This window comes from Microcaecilia unicolor, chromosome 5, assembly GCF_901765095.1.
Source record: "Microcaecilia unicolor chromosome 5, aMicUni1.1, whole genome shotgun sequence".
Taxonomy (NCBI): domain Eukaryota; kingdom Metazoa; phylum Chordata; class Amphibia; order Gymnophiona; family Siphonopidae; genus Microcaecilia; species Microcaecilia unicolor.
In genome coordinates, this window is record NC_044035.1 from 321,573,001 (window position 1) to 321,596,733 (window position 23,733).

Genomic DNA, 23,733 nt, shown 5'->3' on the forward strand with positions numbered 1-23,733 from the left:
GCCTGCCATGAGTGGGAAAGCGCAGGGTACAAATGTAACAAAAATAAAATAGATACTATTGGAGATTCTACATGGAATGTTGCTACTATTGGAGATTCTACATGGAATGTTACTATTCCACTAGCAACATTCCATGTAGAAGCCTGCGTGGCCACATTGGTGATCTGCAAGGGCTGACTTCTACATGGAATGTTGCTAGTGAAATAGCAACATTCCATGTAGAATCTCAAATAGTAGCAAAAGTGGAGGAGTGGCCTAGTGGTTAGGATGATGGACTTTGGTCCTGAGGAACTGAGTTCGATTCCCACTTCAGGCACAGGCAGCTCCTTGTGACTCTGGGCAAGTCACTTAACCCTCCATTGCCCCATGTAAGCCGCATTGAGCCTGCCATGAGTGGGAAAACAAAGGGTACAAATGTAATAAAAAAAAACATTACTAATTTTTAAAAATACTTTTTTTGGAGGGGGCATGTCGTGGGCAGAAAATGGGCCTGGAAGCATTAACCAGCTAGTGTGCTTGCATTATTGTATGCTAACTGGCGGCTCTTGCGCTGTTTACTGGTATTGTGCGCTAATGTGAGGCCTACGTTTAATATAGTTTTGAAGAATTGGTTTTTGATTCTTTTGTTAAATAGTTTGCTCTTTTTTTTAAATTTATTGTTTCCTTGCTCCCTGTGTGTCTCTGCTTTTCTTTTGTATATTTAGCATGCGGGTAGCAAGCACTGATTGGGAACTTACAGTAGGATGCCTGAGTGCAACCTGCAGTGAACCCATGCTAATGCTTAATGCAGCTTAGTAAAAGAACCTCTATGTTAGCAGCCTTTAATGGAAGAGGCGCCTAATTAGCTAGTCAGACACACAGTCTAATTCTATAAACTTATGTGCACAGTTTAACGCTTACCCCTAGATTCCATATAACGCGCCTAGAGATCTGCGCCAAAATCCAAGTGTAATCTGTAACAGTGTGCGTAAGTTAATTGGGTAAACAAGCCAATCAGTGTTGCTAACAGCGCTTAACAAGCAATAATGAGCAATAAGTGGCAATAATTAGAATTTACGTGCACAACTCCCTAAGGGTAATCTATAATGCACTGCGCCTAAATTCTAATGCACACTGGTAAAAAGAGGCATGGATATGGGTGGGGAAATGGGCATTTCGAAATTTACATGTGTAGTTATATAGAATATGGCTCAGTGTGCGTAAATCTGCGTGCCTAGATTTACGTCAGTTTTCGTTGGTGTAAATGGAGGCACATAGTTTTAGGCGATAATATCAACTAAGTGTATTCTATATACTGCACCTAAATCTAGGTGCCGCTTATAGAATATGCTTAGTCGGCACTGTTTTCCATGCGGATTATTTAGGTGCCATATATATAGTATCTCTCCCTTAGCATGCAAAGTTGCTTGCGCAGTTGTAGAATAGCACCAGTTACACGCATCACTTCATTGTTAAATTAGATGCTGATTGGTGTGAACACCCAATAATTGGCAGTAATTTTTGTTAATTGGTGCCACTTCAAACTAATTTGCAGTTGCACGTGTAACTGCTCTTAGTCAGTATTCTACAAACTGAGCCTGCAAACTCCATAACACACAATTGCAAGGGGGGAGGGTGGACCTTCAAGGTGCATGAGCGGGTCAAGGCATGACTAGCATTTATGCATTCAGGTTATAGAATGCTATCAGTTTCACACCAGCCATTGAGCTACTGTAACTGCTTGGCCTAAAGTTAGGCGTGACTGCAGACTTACATGCATAATTGTCAATCTAGAATTTGTGCTTAGCTTGCATCATCCCAGTGACTAACTTTAGGAGACCTACAGAGAATCACTCCCCACAATGACTAAATCCAACTGCAGTAGTATTCACTGCAAGTAGTCTAGCTCCACCTTCTGCTCCACCTTTTCAGACTATCTCTCTATATTATGTTTCACCTCCGCTCGTCCCCCTTTCTGTTGATTAAGATGTTTTAATGTGTATTGTAATGAAGTTGTCAGTACAATAGGAATATTTTTACTGCTGTAATTGTCTATTGTCTGGCTTATTCTTGGGGTGCACGACCTTGGGTGACTTTCTTCAAAAAGGCAATAATAAATAGAAATAAAAGACACTCACTCACCCAGCTCTCCCTGTTTCTCAGGAGGAGTGGCCTAGTGGTTAGGGTGGTGGACTTTGGTCCTGGGGAACTGAGTTCGATTCCCACTTCAGGCACAGGCAGCTCCTTGTGACTCTGGGCAAGTCACTTAACCCTCCATTGCCCCATGTAAGCCACATTGAGCCTGCCATGAGTGGGAAAGCGCAGGGTACAAATGTAACAAAAATAAAATAGATACTATTGGAGATTCTACATGGAATGTTGCTATTCCACTAGCAACATTCCATGTAGAAGCCTGCGCAGCCACATTGGTGATCTGCAAGGGCTGACGTCTACATGGAATGTTGCTATTGAATAGCAACGCTCCATGTAGAATCTCAAATAGTAGCAACAGTGGAGGAGTGGCCTAGTGGTTAGGGTGGTGGACTTTGGTCCTGAGGAACTGAGTTCGATTCCCACTTCAGGCACAGGCAGCTCCTTGTGACTCTGGGCAAGTCACTTAACCCTCCATTGCCCCACGTAAGCCGCATTGAGCCTGCCATGAGTGGGAAAGCGTGGGGTACAAATGTAACAAAAATAAAAACCCACCCCACCCTCTCCCTGTGAAAGTGTCATTGGAATGCTTTTGTGTTTCACTTATATATTCTGATATTTGTCAACATTTGCTTATTTCTGATCTGAAGAAGAAGGGTTACCTTTGAAAGTTAGTAAAGTTAGTCCAATATTAAAAGGTATCATCTTATTTTCTTTTCTATGTTTTGTTTTCTTGCTATTTACCGTATTACCTTTAAAAGTGGACTAACACGGCTACCACATCACTTTACTATAAAAAGGCAGACAATAAGTCCTAATAAATAACTGTCTTTTAAAGTTAAAAAAAGTACAGACTACAAAGGTTAACTCCCGTAACCAGAAAAGGCAGAAAAGCATTGCACAGAATGTTTTCTAAATCCTGACTCTGCACTCCAATGTTCAGTGGTGTGACTATGAACTGACCATGTGGCACTATAAAAGCTGAGCTTTTTGTATGGAGTCAGCATTTAGAAATAAAGTGCTGAAGTCCAAAGACTGCTATAAACAGACTGGATGGAACAAAACCATCTAGCTGTAAATCTTAAGCAAACAAACTCTGCGGCTGCGCTGTTCTTCTGAACTGGGCCATCGTTTTAAGCAAGGGGGTGATGTGATGGATCTAAACGGCAGCTGACAGCACTTGCTTCGAGTTGACACCAACATCAGCATCTCTGCACATGCTTAGTTTTCATGCGTGCACAGCCTGCTGTCCGTGGCATCAGCTCGAGGAAAGTGCTGCTGGCTGCTGTTTGGAACATAGCCGCCAAGAGGGGGGGGGGGGGGGGAATTCCCTGGGCCTCCAGGGGGGCCTGGCGCAGGGGTCTCTCTCTCTCTCTCTCCTGCTTCTGATGGTACCTGGGTGATCGCGTCCCAACAGGAGCAGGAGAGAGAGAAAACTCCGGCGCCGGGCCCCCCTTGCATTGCCTGCCTAGCAGCTGCTGGGCCCTCAGGTCGCACATGCTCAGTTTTGAGACTCAGCATGTGTGACCTGAGGAAAGCAGACGCAGGGGCTGGCAATGCTGGGCAGAGGAAGGAACCGCGCTGCCTGCAGCTGGCGGGGCCAGCCAAGGTACTTCGGGTGGGAGGGAGAGAGGGGGCAGCGGCGGTGGTGTCGACGATTTGGGGGGGGGGCGGCGGAGGCGATGATGATTCTGCCCCAGGCCCGGCAGCGGTGGCCCTGCCCAGGGCCAGGCTCAATCTCTCGGCGGCCCTGGTTTGGAAGAGCACTGACTGCCTGAGCAGGAGGAAATCTTCAGCTGGCGGGGTTTGTAGACCCCCTCCTGTTCAGGTATTTAATATTTTGGGCTTGCAGGTGGAGGGAGGGACAAAAAGCAGAGCAGAGGGGGGCTAGGGATGGGGGCATGAATTCTGTGCTCACCCACCTTGGACTTAGGCCCACCCAAAATTGGCTACGCCCCTGGCACATCACCCCAGTCTTAGCTAAGCTACTTTCCAATTTTACTGGCAGGTGAAATCCAAAGAGCTCCTTTTGGTCCTCAGAGCCTGTCTTGGAGATGACATTTCCTACTGGAGATCTGCACTAGATACCTTGCGACCTACCACAGGCTTCGCTCAGTGTGGAAAAATCTGTGATCTTTCCTTTCTGTTACCGCTTTTTTGTTCAGGGCGGTGTCAGAGGTATAGGATATTCTTTTGGATGATTTTTGAAAAGAGTTTATTAGTATTATTGTGAAGAAATTCTGTTATCTTTCAAGAAACATTTTCCTAGGGATACAAACTAGGGTACAAATTATATTGTAGTGATAGGGTGGATCGAATTGGTGGAGGGGTAGCATTGTATATTAATGAGAGCCTTGAATCAAATAGATTGAAAATTCTGCAGGAAACAAAACACTTCTTGGAATCACTGTGGATTGAAATTCCATGTGTAAAGGGGAAAAGGATAGTGATAAGAGTGTACTACCGTCCGCATGGCCAGGATGAACAGACGGATGCAGAAATGTTAAAGGAAATTAGGGACGCAAACAAACTGGGCAACACAATAATAATGGGTGATTTCAATTACTCCGATATTGACTGGGTAAATGTAACATCGGGGCACGCTAGGGAGGTAAAATTCCTTGATGAAATCAAGGACAGCTTTATGGAGCAGCTGGTACAGGAGCTGATGAGAGAAGGAAAAATTCTAGACCTAGTCCTTAGTGGAGCGCATGATCTGGTGCGGGAGGTAATGGTGCTGGGGCCGCTTGATAACAGTGATCATAATATGATCAGATTTGATATTAGCTTTGAAGTAAGTATACATAGGAAATCAAATACATTAGCGTTTAACTTTCAAAAAGGAGACTATGATAAAATGAGAAGAACGGTGAAAAAAAACTTAGTGAAGCGACTGCGAGGGTCAAAAATTTACATCAGGCGTGGATGCTGTTCAAAAACACCATCCTGGAAGCCCAGGCCAAATATATTCTGTGTATTAAAAAAGGAGGACGGAAGACCAAACGACAGCCGGCGTGGTTAAAAAGTGAGGTGAAGGAAGCTATCAGAGCTAAAAGAAAATCCTTCAGAAAATGGAAGAAGGAACCAACTGAAAATAATAAGAAACAGCATAAGAAATGTGAAGTCAAATGCAAAGCACTGATAAGGAAGGCTAAGAGGGACTTCGAAAAAAAGATTGCGTTGGAGGCAAAAACACATAGTAAATTTTTTTTTTAGGTATATTAAAAGCAGGAAGCAGGCAAAAGAATCGGTTGGACCGCTAGATGACCGAGGAGTAAAAAGGGCGATCAGGGAAGACAAAACCGTAGCGGGGAGATTACATGAAATCTTTGCTTCAGTCTTCACTGAGGAAGATTTGGGTGGGATTCCGGTGCCGGAAATGGTAGTCGAAGCTGACGAGTCGGAGAAACGTAATGAATTCTCTGTAAACCTGGAGGATGTAATGGGGCAGTTCTACAAACTGAAGAGTAGCAAATCTCCTGGACCAGATGGTATTCATCCCAGAGTACTGATAGAACTGAAAAATGAGCTTGCGGAGCTATTGTTAGTAATATGTAATTTATCCTTAAAATCGAGTGTGGTACCTGAAGATTGGAGGGTGGTCAATGTAACGCCGATTTTTAAAAAAAGGTTCCAGAGGAGATCCGGGAAATTATAGACCAGTGAGTCTGACGTTGGTGCCGGGCAAAATGGTAGAGACTATTATTAAGAACAAAATTACAGAGCATATTCAAAAGCATGGATTAATGAGACAAAGTCAACATGGATTTAGTGAAGGGAAATCTTGCCTCACCAATCTACTACATTTCTTTGAAGGGGTGAACAAACATGTGGATAAAGGTGAGCCGGTTGATATTGTGTATCTGGATTTTCAGAAGGCGTTTGACAAAGTACCTCATGAAAGACTCCAGAGGAAATTGGAGAGTCATGGAATAGGAGGTAGTGTTCTATTGTGGATTAAAAACTGGTTAAAAGATAGAAAACAGAGAGTAGGGTTAAATGGTCAGTATTCTCAATGGAGAAGGGTAGTTAGTGGGGTTCCCCAGGTATCTGTGCTGGGACTGCTGCTTTTTAACATATTTATAAATGACCTAGAGCTGGGAGTAACTAGTGAGGTAATTAAATTTGCTGATGACACAAAGTTATTCAAAGTCGTTAAATCGCGGGAGGATTGTGAAAAATTACAAGAGGACCTTACGAGACTGGGAGACTGGGCTTCTAAATGGCAGATGACGTTTAATGTGAGCAAGTGCAAAGTGATGCATGTGGGAAAGAGGAACCCAAATTATAGCCACATCTTGCAAGGTTCCACGTTAGGAGTCACGGACCAAGAAAGGGATCTAGGTGTTGTCGTTGATGATACGCTGAAACCTTCTGCTCAGTGTGCTGCTGCAGCTAAGAAAGCAAATAGAATGTTAGGTATTATTAGGAAAGGAATGGAAAACAAAAATGAGGATGTTATAATGCCTTTGTATTGCTCCATGGTGCGACCACACCTCGAATATTGTGTTCAATTCTGGTCACCGCATCTCAAAAAAGATATAGTGGAATTAGAAAAGGTGCAGAGAAGGGCGACGAAAATGATAAAGGGGATGGGATGACTTCCCTATGAGGAAAGGCTAAAGCAGATAGGGCTCTTCAGCTTGGAGAAAAGGTGGCTGAGGGGAGATATGATAGAGGTCTATAAAATAATGAGAGGAGTTGATCGGGTAGATGTGAAGCGTCTGTTTACGCTTTCCAAAAATACTAGGACTAGGGGGCATGCGATGAAGCTACAATGTAGTAAATTTAAAACGAATCGGAGAAAATGTTTCTTCACTCAACGTGTAATTAAACTCTGGAATTCGTTACTGGAGAATGTGGTAAAGGCAGTTAGCTTAGCAGAGTTTAAAAAAGCTTTGGACGGCTTCCTAAAGCAAAAGTCCATAGACCATTATTAAATGGACTTGGGGAAAATCCACTATTTCTGGGATAAGCAGTATAAAATGTTTTGTACTTTTTTGGGATCTTGCCAGGTATTTGTGACCTGGATTGGCCACTGTTGGAAACAGGATGCTGGGCTTGATGGACCTTTGTTTTTTCCCAGTATGGCAATACTTATGTACTTATGTAATGTTATGTGGATATTTTTTTTGTCTGGGTTTTTAAAATAAAAAAAATATATATTATTCAGGTATGCCTTTTCTTAAAATTATTGTTCTGTTTCTTGTTCTTTCACATTCATTGCTGGAAAGGAGAATTTAGCTTACCATGTCTCAGAGGATACACAAAAATTTGTAAAAAAGATTCTGGTGGGTGGAGGAACATTGCCCTGACTGGTTGATCACACTGGGATTAAGAAAACTCAAGTCCAGCCCTGGGGATATTTTTCTGAAAAAAATACCATTATTAGGTGTATTGCCAAAAAGAGGGAGGAACCTTTTGGAGCTTTGCTATATGTTACTTTGTTTTTATGTTCAAGGTGAATTTCATCTGCCAGGAGCTAATTTGTGGACTGGTGAGATATAAACGTTCTTAAAACAAATAATACACTGAAATTAAGAAAGTTGGGGTAGATCTCCAAGTATAAATAGCAACTTTCTAAAATCACCATTTGCATGTTTAAATGCTGCTATTTCCACATGAAGATGCTTCTTCATTGCCAGAGAACATGGTAAAAGCAGTTAGCTTTGCAGGGTTTAAAAAAAGTTTGGAAAATTTCCTAAAAGAAAATAGCATCTAAGGTAGATGGAGTAACCAGGCGAGTGAATGTCTTGAGTGGATTTCCACGTCAGGTGCCTCAATTGTTTCTTCATAACTCAAATGAATAACTTAAACTGGAGAGGTCAAACCTGACCTCATTAAACTCGCAGACGACACATAATTACCCTTTTGGAAAAAAGACATAAGAGGGAAGTACAGTGCAACAGTGGCATCGGCATTGTGAATAAACACTGAAACTTGTCCTAGATTTCCTTAGCGGAAGGGAACTCTCTAGTATCCAGTAGAGCCCTTTATACACTGCAAATGTCTCTGAGCTCAGTGGCACAAGGTCAACCCAACCATCTCTGCCACATTTTCAATCCCGCTACCCTAGGCAACCGCTCGGAGAAATGATGCCCTTGCCTTGTTATGCAGGCCCGTAGCCAGGTATTCAGCCTCGAGGAACACAAAAGGGACACCATCACAACACTAAACTTTCTGGTGACTTATTGGCTCAAATTCTGCCTTGCTAGGATGCTGTCGGCTGTTGAGGCCTGGTGTCTGTTTTTTTTTTTTTTTGTTTAAAGCAGTGGGTGAGATTTTTAGCTTGACAACAAAGCTAGCTGAAAGAGGAGTTTGTATTACGAGAGTTTGCTTTCTATGGTTTCACTTTGTCTGAAACTTCTGGCTGGGACACAGAGCACGTTAATATTGTCCTCTCTGACAACACCGTTTCAGTGCTGAGCATTACAGTCACGGAAGATGCTGGTTCAGGAGGAAGAGGGACTAAAAGCACATCAAACTTGTATGTCTTGTAAAGATAGAACGCTACAATGCACTGTTACAAGGTGTATATGGCATTGCACAGACACACATAAGAGAACTCTTGTTCTGTGGAGCTTGAAATCTAGTCATAAACAAGATAGAGAGACAGACAAGCCAAATGAGCATATGGGGAGAATAGGGAAAAGAATTAAAGGAGTAAACATTCAGCCAATGGCAGTCAGCAAATTTTTCACCACCATGATAAAGTGGGTGGGACGACTTCCCTATGAGGAAAGGCTGAAGTGGCTAGGGCTCTTCAGCTTGGAGAAAACATGGCTGAGGGGAGATATGATAGAGGTATATAAAATGAGTGGAGTGGAACGGACAGACATGAATCACTTGTTTACTCTTTCCAAAAATAATAGGACTAGGGGGCACGAAATGAAGCTACAAACTAGTAAATTTAAAACAAAACAGAGAAAATATTTCTTCACTGAATGTGTAATTAAACTCTGCAATTCATTGCCAGAGAATGTGGTTAAAGCAGTTAGCTTAGCGGGGTTTAAAAAAGGTTTGGCTATCTTCCTAAAAGAAAAGTCCATAAGCCATTGTTAAGATGGACTTGGGAAAATCCACTGCTTATTTCTAGGATAAGCAGTATAAAGTGCACTGTTTTGGGATCCTGTCAGGTACTTATGACCTGGATTGGCCACTGTTGGAAACGAGATACTGGGCTTGATGGACCTTCGGTCTGTCCCAGCATGACATCTCTTATGTTCTTATCAGCATTACGACCAGATGCCAGTTCATGTCTGGGCATGGGCAGTGGCACTGAATATTTGGGTATATGTGGCCAGCTGGCACTTAACTGTTTAAGTGCTGATAGTCATAATTAAGGTAAACTGGACAAAGATAGGACTGATTTATATGTGGTCCTATTAGGTTGGTTAAACTTAACCAGTTAAGACTGAATATCATCACTTAACCAGTTAATAGCCACCCAACTCCGCCCTGACTCTACTCCCAGACCTCCCACAAAACAGCCAGTTTCACTTTTATAGATTACTGCTGATATTCCATGGCACTGTCTGGTTACGAGCTGCTGAATATCACTGGATCACCCCACATCATCACGTCTCCTACCTGATTAAACCACTTTGAACATTGACCCCAAAAGTTTCTAAGTAGGGTTAATGGGTGTGAAGTCCCATTTTACACAGAGGATTGGATTTTGTAAGCGCCCAAAAAAAAAGAACACTTGGTACTATTCTATAATCCGCAAACAAACCTTTTTCCGGAGATGGGAAGGCGGTAGAACTACAGGACATGAATTGAGGTTGAAGGGGGGCAGACTTGGGAGTAATGTCAGGAAGTATTTTTTCACAGAAAGGGTGGTTGATACATGGAATGCCCTCCCGCGGGAGGTGGTGGAGATGAAAACGGTAATGGAATTCAAACATGCATGGGATAAACACAAAGGAATCCTGTTTAGAAGGAATGGATCCATAGAATCTCAGCGGAGATTGGGTGGCAACATCGCTAATTGGGAAGCAAAACCAGTGCTGGACAGACTGGGCAGTCTTCTAAGGTCTATGCCCTGATTGTGAATGAATAGATAGGGATGGGCTAGAGTGTAAATTTTAAGGGGCTTTGACGTTAGCCTCAGAACTTTTAGTACAAGAACAGTACTAAAGAATGGCAAGGACAAATCAACTTGGGTATACATATAAAGTATCACATACCATGTAAAATGAGTTTATCTTGTTGGGCAGACTAGATGGACGGGTCTTTATCTGCCATCATTTACTATGTTACCACATTGTCTTGGGGTAACTTTATAAAAGCCCTTTTATACATGGAAAATGCTTAAAAAGTTACTCCCAAGATGGATGGGGGTGGGGGAGATGATGACCCACAGCTTGGTCAGATAGAAATAAATTGCACAGAGAGAACATTTTATTCAAATGTACATTGTAAAGGGTCATGGATTTGATATATCACCTTTCTGTGGGTAAAACCAGAGTGGTTTTACATATATTATATACACTTACTTTTTCTGTTCCTAGTGGGCTCACAATCTGAGTTTAGTATCTGGGGCAATAGATGGTTAAGTGACTTGCTAAAGGTAACAAGCAGCTGCAATGGGAATCAAACCCAGTTCCCCAGCTTCTCAGCCCACTGCATTAATCATTAGGCTATATTACGAAGCAGGTGAGTTGACTAGTTAATTAATGGTTCTTCTGTGCCCCTGGTTGCTGGTCTGGTGTTTTCGTTTGGTTTCGTGCTTGGCAACCTTTTTGTGACTGTGACTCCATGATAGCGGCCAATAAAAATTGTGTGACCCCTCGGAGGTGCAGAATAATTATGCACCTATGGAGAGACCACCCAGGTTGTGACCCCAAAGTGGGTTTTGTGGGGTCCTGACTCACAGTTTGGGAAGTTCTGGTTTAGGCCATCTTGGAATAAACCTTGGCAGGTGCCACCCAGAAGGAAAATCTGTACAAAGGGCAAATCAACTTCTTGAAATTAGACTAGGCAAATCTTTAAGACTTTAAATGGAATCACGTTACCTTCTTCTCATACTCGGAGCCAGTAATCTTTTAACTCACCATCCTGTGATGCCTATTGCAAATTTGTGCCATAGAGAATAAAATGGACCTTAACAACTGACTTTAGCATTAGTCGGGAAAATATTTACATTGAAATTCTTAGCAAGTAACAACACGACCCAATCCTTATGTATGATAATTCCAGCATTCCAACTGGATTTTGCAAGACTAAGAACTTGTAATCGGATCACACCCTGCCAAACTTTGACAATTGAAAAAAATTAAGCTACTTAATATTGCCTCAATAAAAGTCCATTTTTTATGATGTGAAAGGCTTAAGAAAGGAAATAGCAGCTTCATGGCTTTGAACATAAAACTCTGTGAGATGTTTTGAAGACAACTTGGTATTGATGATGATATGGGAAGCCTGCAACGTAACCAAAAGACTCGAGTGTATGGCGTATGCAAACATAATCATATGCAGAATGCAGAAGAAAGTACATTATTTTTGCTCTTGGAGTGTTAAAGGTTTTGCTGAATGTTATGTTGTTGCAAGATTAGCTGTGAGCTAAATTAGTGCTTAAATGTATGCTGAAGCCTTATATGGCATAGCTTGTTTTACTTATAGGAGCACAGTAAGAAAAATTGACATCCTTCAAGAAATGTAAAGCTTTTCTAGTTCTTGGTTCTAGATATGAAAGCGCCCAGTGGAATAAAGACTGCTGCACTTAGGGGCCCTTTTACTAAACCGTGTAAGTGTCTATGCGCACCCAATGTGCGCCAAAATGGAGTTACCGCTCGACTAGCATGTGGCTCTTGCAGTAATTTCATTTTTTGGCGCCTGTCCAATACACGTGTGTAGCGGACGCGTGCCAAGTGGCATTTGGCGTGCATAGGTCATTACCGCCTGGTTACTGCGTGAGTCCTTACTGCTAGGTCAATGGCTGGTGGTAAGGTCTCAGACCCAAAATGGACGCATGGCAATTTTCACTTAGTCGCACGTCCATTTTCAGCAAAAATGTTAAAAAGGCCTTTTTTACAGGCGCGCAAAAAATGGATCGGCATGCGCCCCAAACCCATGCCTACATTACCGCAAGCCATTTTTCAGTGTGCCTTTGTAAAAGGACCCCTTACACCCTTTTCTATATCATTGCAAAAACTGGACAAAGTATTTAGATATGACACATCCGAGGTCATCAGAAAATCCCCAATAAAATCCTATTTTAGCAATAGTGCCTATTTCAACTGAAAGCTAATTAGTTTCAGGAGAAACAAATTCTGCTGAGAGGAAATAAAGCTGAACTTGGCACTTTTACTGGCTTGACGAATAGCCGCTATGTATACCAATGACCCAGCTAATAGTGGGCCAGTGAACATCAGAAAAAAAGGAGGAGGAATAGCCATAATATACAAATCCGAGTTCACCATCACAACCACAGCCGAATCCATTTTGCCACAACTTGAAATCGCCTCGGTAAGAATTAATCACCCTAAACTGCAGGAACACCTTAACGCAGTCCTGCTCTACAGAGCGCCAGGCAGCTGGCAAGACTCCCAAACACACTTCATGGACTTTATCTTGAACACTTGTGTCTCTACCTCAAATCTTATCATAATAGGAGATATCAATCTGCACCTTGAAGATCACAACTCAACAAGCACCCAAGAATGCGAAGAATTCCTACAACTATGGGATCTTCACAGGACAAACACGCAACCAACTCACAACAAAGGACACACACTAGACATTGTCGCACACAAATTTGATCCCGACTCAAACCTTATACTAAGAGACACAAAATGGACACCCGCATCGTGGTCCGACCACTATAAAGCAAACATCTACCTCCAATGGCGAACGAAAGACTTACCGAATAAACAAGAACGAAAAACTTATACCACTTATAGACCCGGTAATATTCTGGCAACAGATATACTACAACGAATGGACAACAAAAACGGATACAATCCAATTCCTCTTAGAATGGGATGACAAATGCAGAACCACATTAGACAACATTGTTCCAAACCAAACCAGAACCTCACATAGAAAAAATTCAATACCATGGTTCAATGAAGAGCTGAAAAAACTCAAAACACAAGTTAGAAGGTTAGAACGTGCATGGAATAAAAAGAAAGACGAACCCACACTTAACGCCTGGAAACAACTCCAAGGAAAATACAAATATACCATAAGACAAACTAAAAGATTGTACTACAAAACTGTAATTGGACCAAACTACAAGGACACACATAAACTCTTCCAACTCGTGAATAAATTACTAGATACCACACCAGTCACAACCAACAGCAAAGACGCACCAGGAGCAGACAATCTCGCGAGATACTTCAACGAGAAAATCGTACAACTGCGACTTAAGATACCTATCTGTACCATCGACTATGCTGAACTCCTTGACTGTCTTGACCCAGACCCTGGCATTTACCCAGCAGACAGAACCTGAACCAACTTCGAGACACTATCAGAGGATATCATCTCCAAAACGCTCAAAAGATTTGCCAAATCTCATTGTAAACTAGACATATGTCCAAACAACCTGATGACAACAGCTCCTCAACAATTTATAACAGACATAACGAAACACTTGAATTATATGTTACAAAATGGACTCTTCCCGAAAGAGAAAGGAAACATTTTACTCACCCCCATACCCAAAGACGCAAAGAAAAGTGCCAGTGAATTAACCAACTACAGGCCAGTAGCATCCATTCCCTTAATAACCAAACTAACGGAAGGGTTTGTGACCAAACAACTCACAAACTATTTAAATACATTCTCAATACTCCACGACTCCCAATCAGGATTTCGGTCTAACCACAGTACTGAAACAGTACTAGTCACTCTCATGACCAAATTCAAACAGATGATTGCAACTGGAAAGAACATACTTCTTCTACAATTTGACATGTCAAGCGCTTTCGACATGGTTGATCATGGGATACTACTACATATCCTTGAGTACTTCAGAATTGGTGGTAATGTTCTCAATTGGTTTAAGGGATTCCTAACCACACGATCATACCAAGTGACATCTAACTCGACTACTTCAGCCACATGGATACCTGAATGTGGAGTCCCACAGGGATCCTCCCTCTCGCCGACCTTATTCAACTTAATGATGATATCCTTGGCCAAACTATTATCAAACCAAAACCTCAACCCATACATATACGCAGAAGATGTAACGATCTACATCCCATTCAAACAAGATCTAAAGGAGATTTCCAATGACATCAACCAAAGTCTCCAGATCATGCATTTATGGGCGGATGCATTTCGGCTGAAACTTAATGCAGAAAAAACTCAATGTCTGATACTCACCTCTCAACATAATAAGAACAAATTCACCGCCATTAACACACCAAATCTGAATCTTCCAATTTCAGACACCCTAAAAATCCTTGGTGTTACCATTGATCGACACCTAACACTTGAGAGCCACGCGAAAAACACAACCAAAAAGATGTTCCACTCAATGTGGAAACTAAAAAGAGTAAGACCTTTCTTCCCAAGGACTGTTTTCCGTAACTTGGTATAATCAATGGTGCTCAGTCATCTAGACTATTGTAACGCACTCTAAGCCGGCTGTAAAGAGCAAATAATCAAGAAACTTCAGACAGCCCAGAACACTGCAGCTAGACTCATATTCGGTAAAACAAAATATGAAAGTGTTAAACCACTACGAGAAAAACTACACTGGCTTCCACTTAAAGAACGCAGCACGTTCAAAATATGCTCCTTAGTTCACAAAATCATTCACGGAGATGCACCAGCCTACATGTCAGACCTGACAGACTTACCACCCAGGAATGCCAAAAGATCATCCCGCACATTCCTTAATCTGCACTTCCCAAACTGCAAAGGTCTAAAATACAAACTAATGCACGCGTCAAACTTTACCTACCTGAGCACACAGTTATGGAACGCATTGCCGCACAAATTAAAAATGATTAGCGAATTAATGAACTTCCGCAAACTACTGAAGACCCATCTGTTTAACAAGGCATACCACAAAGATTAACCAATGTGATTATACACAACTTCTTCACATATATTCAGAACTGTCTTATAATATCTGCTTGTTATACCACTATTATGTTTCATCATTATCATGTTGCCCAAGATCCTTCTGTAACACTAACCAGCTTATAATCGAACGAGAATAACGCCCAAGTTCCGACCTAAATCGGGAGATGGGCGTTCTTCTCACAAAAACAAATAAAGCGGCATAATCGAAAGCCGAACTTTGGACGCTTTCAACTGCACTCCGTCGCGGATGCGGACAAAGTTGACGGGGGAGTGTCGGAGGCGTGGTGAAGGCGGAAATGGGGCGTGGTTATCACCCGAACAGAGATGGGCGCCCTTCGCCGATAATGGATGCGTTTGTAGCTAGAATTTAGGGCACTTTTCCTGGACCCTGTTTTTTGACGAATAAGGCCCCAAAAAGTGCCCTAAATGACCAGATGACCCCCAGAGGGAATCGGGGATGACCTCCCCTGACTCCCCCAGTGGTCACTAACTCCCTCCCACCACAACAAATGATGTTTCACAACTTTTTACTTTCACCCTCAAATGTCATATCCTCCTCCCAAGCAGCAGTATGCAGGTCCCTGGAGCAGTTGTTAAGGGGTGCAGTGGACGTCAGGCAGGTGGACCCAGGCCCATCCCCCCCCTACCTGTTACAATTGTGCTGCTTAATGCTTAGTCGTCCAACCCCCCCAAACCCACTGTACCCACATGTAGGTGTCCCCCTTCACCCCTTAGGGCTATAGTAATGGTGTAGACTTGTGGGCAGTGGGTTTTGAGGGGGATTTGGGGGGCTCAACACCCAAGGGAAGGGTGCTATGCACCTGGGAGCTCTTTTACCTTTTTTTTTGTTTTTGTAAAAGTGCCCCCTAGGGTGCCCGGTTGGTGTCCTGGCATGTGAGGGGGACCAGTGCACTATGAATCCTGGCCCCTCCCACGAACAAATGCCTTGCATTTATTCGTTTTTGAGCTGGGCGATTTCATTTTCCATTATCGGTGAAAAGCAAAAACGCCCAGCTCACACCTTGGCGAATAAAACATGGGCGTCTATTTTTTTTAAAAATACGGTTTGGTCCGCCCCTTCACGGACCCGTTCTCGGAGATTAACGCCCATGGAGATAGGCGTTTCTGGTCGATTATGCCCCTCTAAATGTCTTACAATATCTGCTTGTTATTCTACTATTATGTTTTATCATTATTATGCTACCCAAGATCCTTCTGTAACACTAAATGTCTATTTTCTAATATATTTCCACTATTCAAGATGTACTGTAAGCCACATTGAGCCTGCAAAGAGGTGGGAAAATGTGGGATACAGATGCATCAAATAAATAAATAAATAAAATAAATAACAGAGACTCCTAGGAGTGGAGCATTCTTCATCTTGCAGGCTGAATATGAACAGAAGAACGTAAAAAAAAGCCACGTTGAGCCTAGCATCCTATCTCTGACAGTAGCCAGTCTTGGCTGCAAGCACCTGACAAAACCCAAAAGGTAGATCTATTTCCCATAGTTCATTTACAGGGATGATCAATGGATTTCCCAAGTCTATCTGGCTAATAATTTTTTATGGACTTTTCCATCAAACTTGTCCCATCCTCTTTTTAATCCCTCTGTGTTGGTCGCCTTGACCACATCCTTAGGTAACAGATCCCAGAGCTTAATCAAGGGCTGCGAATGATTTGTTTTCAGTTTGTTGGTCATTAGTTTCATGGAATGTCCTCTTGTTTTTATGTTACTTGACTGATTAAACAAGCATTAATATTTTATTTATTTATTAGGATTTATTTACTGCCTTTTTGAAGGAATTCACTCAAGGTGGTGTTAAACGTATATCATATCTCCTCTTAGTTGTCTTTTCTCCAAGCTGAAAAGTACTATGGGTCAAATTCAGTACATGGCGTCCAAAGTTAGGCACTGAAAAGATCCATGGTAAAATAATATTCTGGAAAGGGTGCTCAACATTTGCAGAATACTAGCTTAGTGCAGATCTTGCAACCAACATTGGGCGCTGGATTTATGTCTGCTGAAACCTGGTGTAAAGCTGGTGACCAACTTAGGCACAGCTATTACCATCATTCTATAACATTGCATCTGGGAACACCCTCTGATCTGCTCGTACACATCCCATAGCTACACCAGGGAGTGTAGCTAGGTGGGGCCATGGGGGGCATGGGCCCCCACAGATTTAGTCCTGGCCCCTGGTTTTGCTGACGTCAGGATGAAGAAAACACAGATCAGCAAACGCGGCGCGTCTACACGTCCCATTAAGTGAAACTGAGCACACTTATTTTCACTTAAAGGAATGTGAAGGACGTCAGGACTCAAGAAGACAGCAGCACAGATCAGCGAACACGCCGGAGACCAGCGCTGAAGAAGACTTCGGCTGGCGGGGGTTTGGGACCCCTGCCAGCAAAGGTACCTTGTGGTGGCGGCGGCGGGGGTCGGAAGTGGCAGGGGAGGGTCGGCGGCAGGGGGGTCGGCGGCTGGGGGAAGCGGGCCAAAATGTGCACCCTCACCTTGGGTGAGGTTATTCATGCTGCATATTAATTATATCAGCACAGAACCTTTATTGTGATTGGTTTATTAGAACCGCTAAGCTCCCGTTTTTAAAGTAGCCTACACTCTTATTAGAGTTGCTGAGCTCCAACCTTCATTGCTCTTGGGGAAGGCTTTCCTCATCCATCATTTACCATCTTTCACAACATAATTTCAAACCAGGCAGACATTGGTGATGCTAGCAAGCACCTCCAAGAACAGGCAGCCTGCTTCTAAGGTGTCATGCCTCAGACGTTGCACTGAAGGGGCGTGCCAAAGGGGCACGTGCCTTTGTGTGTCCCTTCATGCATTACTTCAAACTTTATCGAGGTGCGATACCTCAGAAGAAGGGTCCACATTCTAGTACCTAATAAGGTCTCCTATCCTCTTTGAACTTGAATGCAACTACTGAATCATTGAAATCCACTCTGCGCCATCTAAACATCATTAGTATCTGCAGTTCAGAGCCCCAAATCCACCTAGGAGGCTATACCAGACCTTTCTTTATCACTGCACTGCAACAAACCAATCAGAAGGTACGCCAAACGGTTGATATCACCTCCCGCTCCACTTTGAATCTGTCTACAACTGCTGAGGCTTGCTCCCCTTCATGTGTGAATTCAGCAGCGTCTTCGGAAGGACTCTGAACCAAGTTTGTTAGTCGATACCCTTCGTGAGCAACTTCGAGAGTAACTTGACAAATGTATTCCACTGACCTAAGAACTGACAGTCAACAATAGCAGAATATCAAAGTGCATCATTTCCTACTACTTGTGTAGCATGATATGAGTTAATTGTTAGAATTATTGAAATATGTAGCAGGATATTTTGCTGGATCAGATCTGAATCATATAAAAGGTACTGCTGCAAATATTTTACTCCCCCCTTTTCCCCCCTTTGGTAACTACTGATAACAAAAGCTTGGCTGGGTGGTTACCTAAAGCCATTAACCCTCAACAAAAGACTATTCAGAAAAACTGCTTCAAAGAGACGTCAAGTTCCTCTTCCCCTCCCACCTGAAAGGACTGATCAAAAGCCTGGCTGATCAACACAACAAAGATCAAAGACACCAACAGACAGAATGATTGGAGAGGTGGACCTACACCTATTAAAGACAAAAGGAAGCATAAACAGAAGGCCAGGCCATTTGCTGGCTACCTCTGACAACAGGATGCCAGCAAAATGTACAGAAAAAAAGGGCTTTTTAGCATATGATGTAATCATGTTCCTCCATGAACTACTTTACCCGAGACTCAGTGTAAGACCATGAGCCTTTGCAAATTACCCACAACTCAGTGGACCCTAAGACAATAATGCTTTGCAATTACCCAGGACCCAGTGCAAACAGGAAGCAACTGACCAGGACATGCAATCATGTTTCCCTGCAAACTAAGAGTATAAAAAGCCAGGAGCATGCTCCTGTTGGACAGACTCTCTTTTCTTCTGCTGCTCTTCTCTTCCCTCCTCCCCCACCAATGGATGCTGTAAGAATTTCTGCACTCCTGTGATCTTCTGTAACAGAGACTTGTAAGTTGTTCTTATGATTTAAACCTGCTATCTTGTTTAAGCATATTTCTCCTGTAAAGATTTTAAAACTACCTCTTACTTGCAACACTATTACATTATCTGTTTTGTAAATAAACCTTTTCTGCAGCTAAATATATGGTCTCTTTGTGTTCTGAGCACATGGTATCTTTTAAAGTTATACGGTCGCTTTTAAAACTTAGTGCCATGTTCTGAGTACATGTTCTTAAACCTGGCAATGCAGGCTAATGTAATTCAATAAATATAGCATTTAATTCCTCCTTAATCTTGCAATTGTAAATCTTATTACCTTATAGGTAATTGGTGGAGAATTAATCAAAATATATCTTAAACTTAGAAATACAGCACATGCTGTGACCACATGCTCTGGGCAATTCCCCCTGTTCTTAAATATCATATTAGAACTGTAACATTTTTGTAACATTTTAATGGATATTAGAACTGTGAATATTTCGTGTAACACTTGGCCTTGCACAGATGTCAGTGAGTTTACTATTTGTTAACTCATTTATGTATAATTAGTTTATCTCATTTCTTCACCATCTTTACTTCACATTACATTATGCAAAGTTAAAAAAAGAAATCACTTTTCTCAGTGCTGTATAATGAGTTTGCTAAAAATCTTGTTATACTGGTTACTTTACTTACTCTTTCTATCAAGACACACAAGTCATTTCACCAGTGCTTTTGAATTCATCTATAATATCCCTGTGATATATACCCTTAGGCACTATCCATATGGGTAACCTACCAGATGCCAAAATAATCCATTTACTTTAGAATCTCAATACCTGCAAAGGTTTAATTTTCTACCAATCAGTGAAATATGTATATTTTGATCCTGATCAATTGTCCTCCTTTATAACAGCTAGAAGAGCTCTTATATAAGAAAAAACCGAATAGAAACCTGTCTGAAACTCAATTTGATGTAAAGATTATTTTCCTTTCTCTCCTTTATAGGACTATTGGACTCTGGTAGTGGACTTATATGAAACTATAGAATTATTTAATCTGTGTACAGATAATTTCCCTTAGAATTATTACCATAGTGGAATTTTTCTTTTGCAAGTGATATGCTTGTATACAATGTATAATAATAAAGAGATTTAAACTAGAATCTCAATACCTGGTTCATAATGCTCCAAACATCACACTTCCCACTGAGTATCATAATAAAAAACTTTCAAAAACCTCATACAACAAACGCTTACTCACTAAAGTCCCATTTCCGGGATGAGAAATACAAAGTGGTATTGCGTTAAAGTTCATAAGTGACAGAGAGGGGCATAATCGAACAGAAACGCCTATCTCCATGGGCGTTTATCTCCGAGAACGGGTCCGTGAAGGGGCGGACCGAATCGTATTTTCGAAAAGACATGGACGTTTATCTTTTTTTGAGCTGGGCGTTTTTGTTTTTCAGCGATAATGGAAACCGAAAACGCCCAGCTCAAAAACGAATAACTCCAAGACATTTATTCGTGGGAGGGGCCAGGATTCGTACTGCACCGGTCCACCTCACATGCCAGGACACCAACCGGGCACCCTAGGGGGCACTTTTACAAAAAAAAAAAAAAAGGTAAAACAGCTCCCAGGTGCATAGCACCCTTCCCTTGGGTGTTGAGCCCCCAAAATCCCCCTCAAAACCCACTGCCCACAAGTCTACACCATTACTATAGCCCTAAGGGGTGAAGGGGGGCACCTACACGTGGGTACAGTGGGTTTGGGGGCGGTTTGGAGGGCTCCCATTTACCAGCACAAGTGTAACAGGTGGGGGGTGGGGATGAGCCTGGGTCCACCTGCCTGAAGTCCACTGCTCCAGTGACCTGCATACTGCTGCCAGGGAGGTGGGTATGACATTTGAGGGTGAAAATAAAAAGTTGTGAAACGGCATATTTTGTGGTGGGAGGGGGTTCGTGACCACTGGGGGAGTCAGGGGAGGTCATCCCCGATTCCCTCCAGTGGTCATCTGGTCATTTAGGGCACTTTTTGGGGCCTTATTCGTGAAAAAACAGGGTCCAGGAAAAGTGCCCTAAATTCTCGCTAAAAACGCATATTTTTCTTCCATTATCGGCGAAAGGCGCCCATCTCTGATCGGCAGATAACCACGCCCCAGTTCCGCCTTCACCACGCCTTCGACACGCCCCCATCAACTTTGTCCGCATCCGCGACGGAGTGCAGTTGAAAACGTCCAAATTCGGCTTTTGATTATACCGCTTTATTCGTTTTTGGGAGATAAACGTCTATCTCCCGATTTGGGTCACAATATAGGCGTTTTTCTCTTTCGATTATAAGCAGGAGAGTAGATTAAGCAATCAATTATCGAGAATTCATAAGAATTATCAGAAAGTAACCTACAAAACAATCCATACTGCTAACTTTTCATATCAAGGCACTAAAATCTGGAACTCCTTACCTAAAACCATCAAATGCACCGATGATGATTTGTTATTTTAAAGTCTATTGAAAACCCACTTCTTCAGTCTAGCCCTTTAAGGAAATAAGCACTCTTCTCTGATAAACTCATGGCATTAATTTTTACCTCATCCCATACCTTTTTTCCTCTATATTTCAATTACCTAGCTTAAATCACTAAGAGGGGCATAATCGAACGCGAACGCCCATCTCCATGGGCGTCTATGTCTCAAAACGTGTATGTGAAGAGGCAGGACAGACCGTATTTTCGAAAAAGATGGGCATCCATCTTTCATTTCGAAAATACGGTTTGGACGGACCAAATGCCATGGATTTGGTCCTTTCTGAGATGGGTGTTTTTTTTTTTTTTAGTGATAATGGAAACTAAAAACGTCCAGCTCAGAAACGTACTAATCCAAGCCATTTGGTCGTGGGAGGGACAAATGTACAACACTACCATAGCTCTTAGGGGTGAAGGGGGCAACTACATGTGGGTACAGTGGGTTTTAGAGGCCTCCCATTTACCACCACAAGTGTTACAGGTGGGGGAGGATGGGCCTGGGTCTGCCTGCCTGAAGTGCACTGCAGTACCCACTAAAAGTGCTCCAGGGACAGGACTTGTTGCTGGTGTATAACCTTGGCACAGCAGTTCACACCTGAAGACTAATCTCGCTGAAAACGTCCTTTATTTGAATAAGCACGTTTACTCACAGTTAACTGCAGATCAGAGGTTGTGCCCCACTGGCAACGAGTCTCCCTGGTACTGAGATTAGCAGTAGGTTCGAGCAGGTAGAATGGTGTACAATGCCCTCTTTCAGCAACATTCAAGGTAAGAACTAAGTGTGTAACGTGGCTAACCCATGAAAGGGATCTAAAAGTGTCTTACACAAATGGCCACTACCTCATGGACTACCGGAAACAAAACAGGGCACACTCTGACCCAGTAATCAGAGGGAAAAGCACCATGGGAGTAGAGCCTACCAACTACCAACATCGTGAGCATTTAACACAAGCTAGTGGAATCACGGAGCCCAATACCCTACGCCCACCACAATGCATTGCTGATGTGACTCTGCAGTGCCCTTAACAGAAAAGGTGTCACAATCACCCGAGACCCACATCAGAACCAGGGAAAGGCTGTCAGAGGATAGAACACATTCTGCTGTCATGGAGGTGGGTATGGCATTTGAGGCTGGCATACAGGCTGGGAAAAAAAGTTTGTAAAGTGGGGTTTTTTTTGGTGGGAGGGGGTTAGTGACCACTGGGGGAGTCAGGGAAGGTCATCCCCGATTCCCTCCGGTGGTCATCTGGTCAGTTCGGGCACTTTTTTGGGACTTGGACCTGAAAAACACAGGTCCAAATAAAACGGACCAAATTCTCGTCAAAAACGCCCTTCTTGTTTCAATTATCAGCTAAAGACGCCCATCTCTCCTCGGCTGATAACCACGCCCCAGTCCCGCCTTTGCCACGCCTCCAACACGCCCCCATGATCTTTGTTTGTCTCTGTGACGGACTGCAGTTGAGGACGCCAAAAATTGGGTTTCGATTATACCGATTTGGCCGCCCACGGGAAACGGACGCCCATCTCCTGATTTGGGTCGAAATATGGGCGTCTTTCTCTTTCGAAAATAAGCTGGTAAGGGGCCCTTTTACAAAGGTGCGTAAGGGCCTACTCGCGTGCAGCGTGCATCAAAACTGGAATTACTGCCTGGCTAATTTTAGGTTTTGAACTCGGCTCTCTGTATTGTATTGTGTGTTTTGTTTTGTTGTATTTCCTGTTTGTGTGGCTGTATCTTTAAAATCTAATAAACATATTTTGGAACCAAAAAAAACCAACAACAATTTTTCTAACAAACCCCCCCCCCCAAAACCCCCAAAGGTGTGTAAGGGCCTACTCGCATGCAGCGTGCATCAAAACTGGAATTACTGCCCAGCTAGTGCATGCACCTGGCTGTAATTCCGAGTTTGGCGCACACCAAAAACCTGTGGTAGAAAATAATTTTCTATTTTCTACTGCGGGGCGTTAACGCCGGTAATCGGCAGTTGGCACGCACCGGACAGTTA

The 23,733-nt window shown here is 42.8% G+C and overlaps 1 protein-coding gene across 1 annotated transcript in view; it reads right to left on the minus strand.

Moving 5' to 3' along the window:
• SLC7A10 (solute carrier family 7 member 10) overlaps positions 1-23,733 on the minus strand; it is a 112,474-nt gene that overhangs the window by 54,091 nt on the left and 34,650 nt on the right.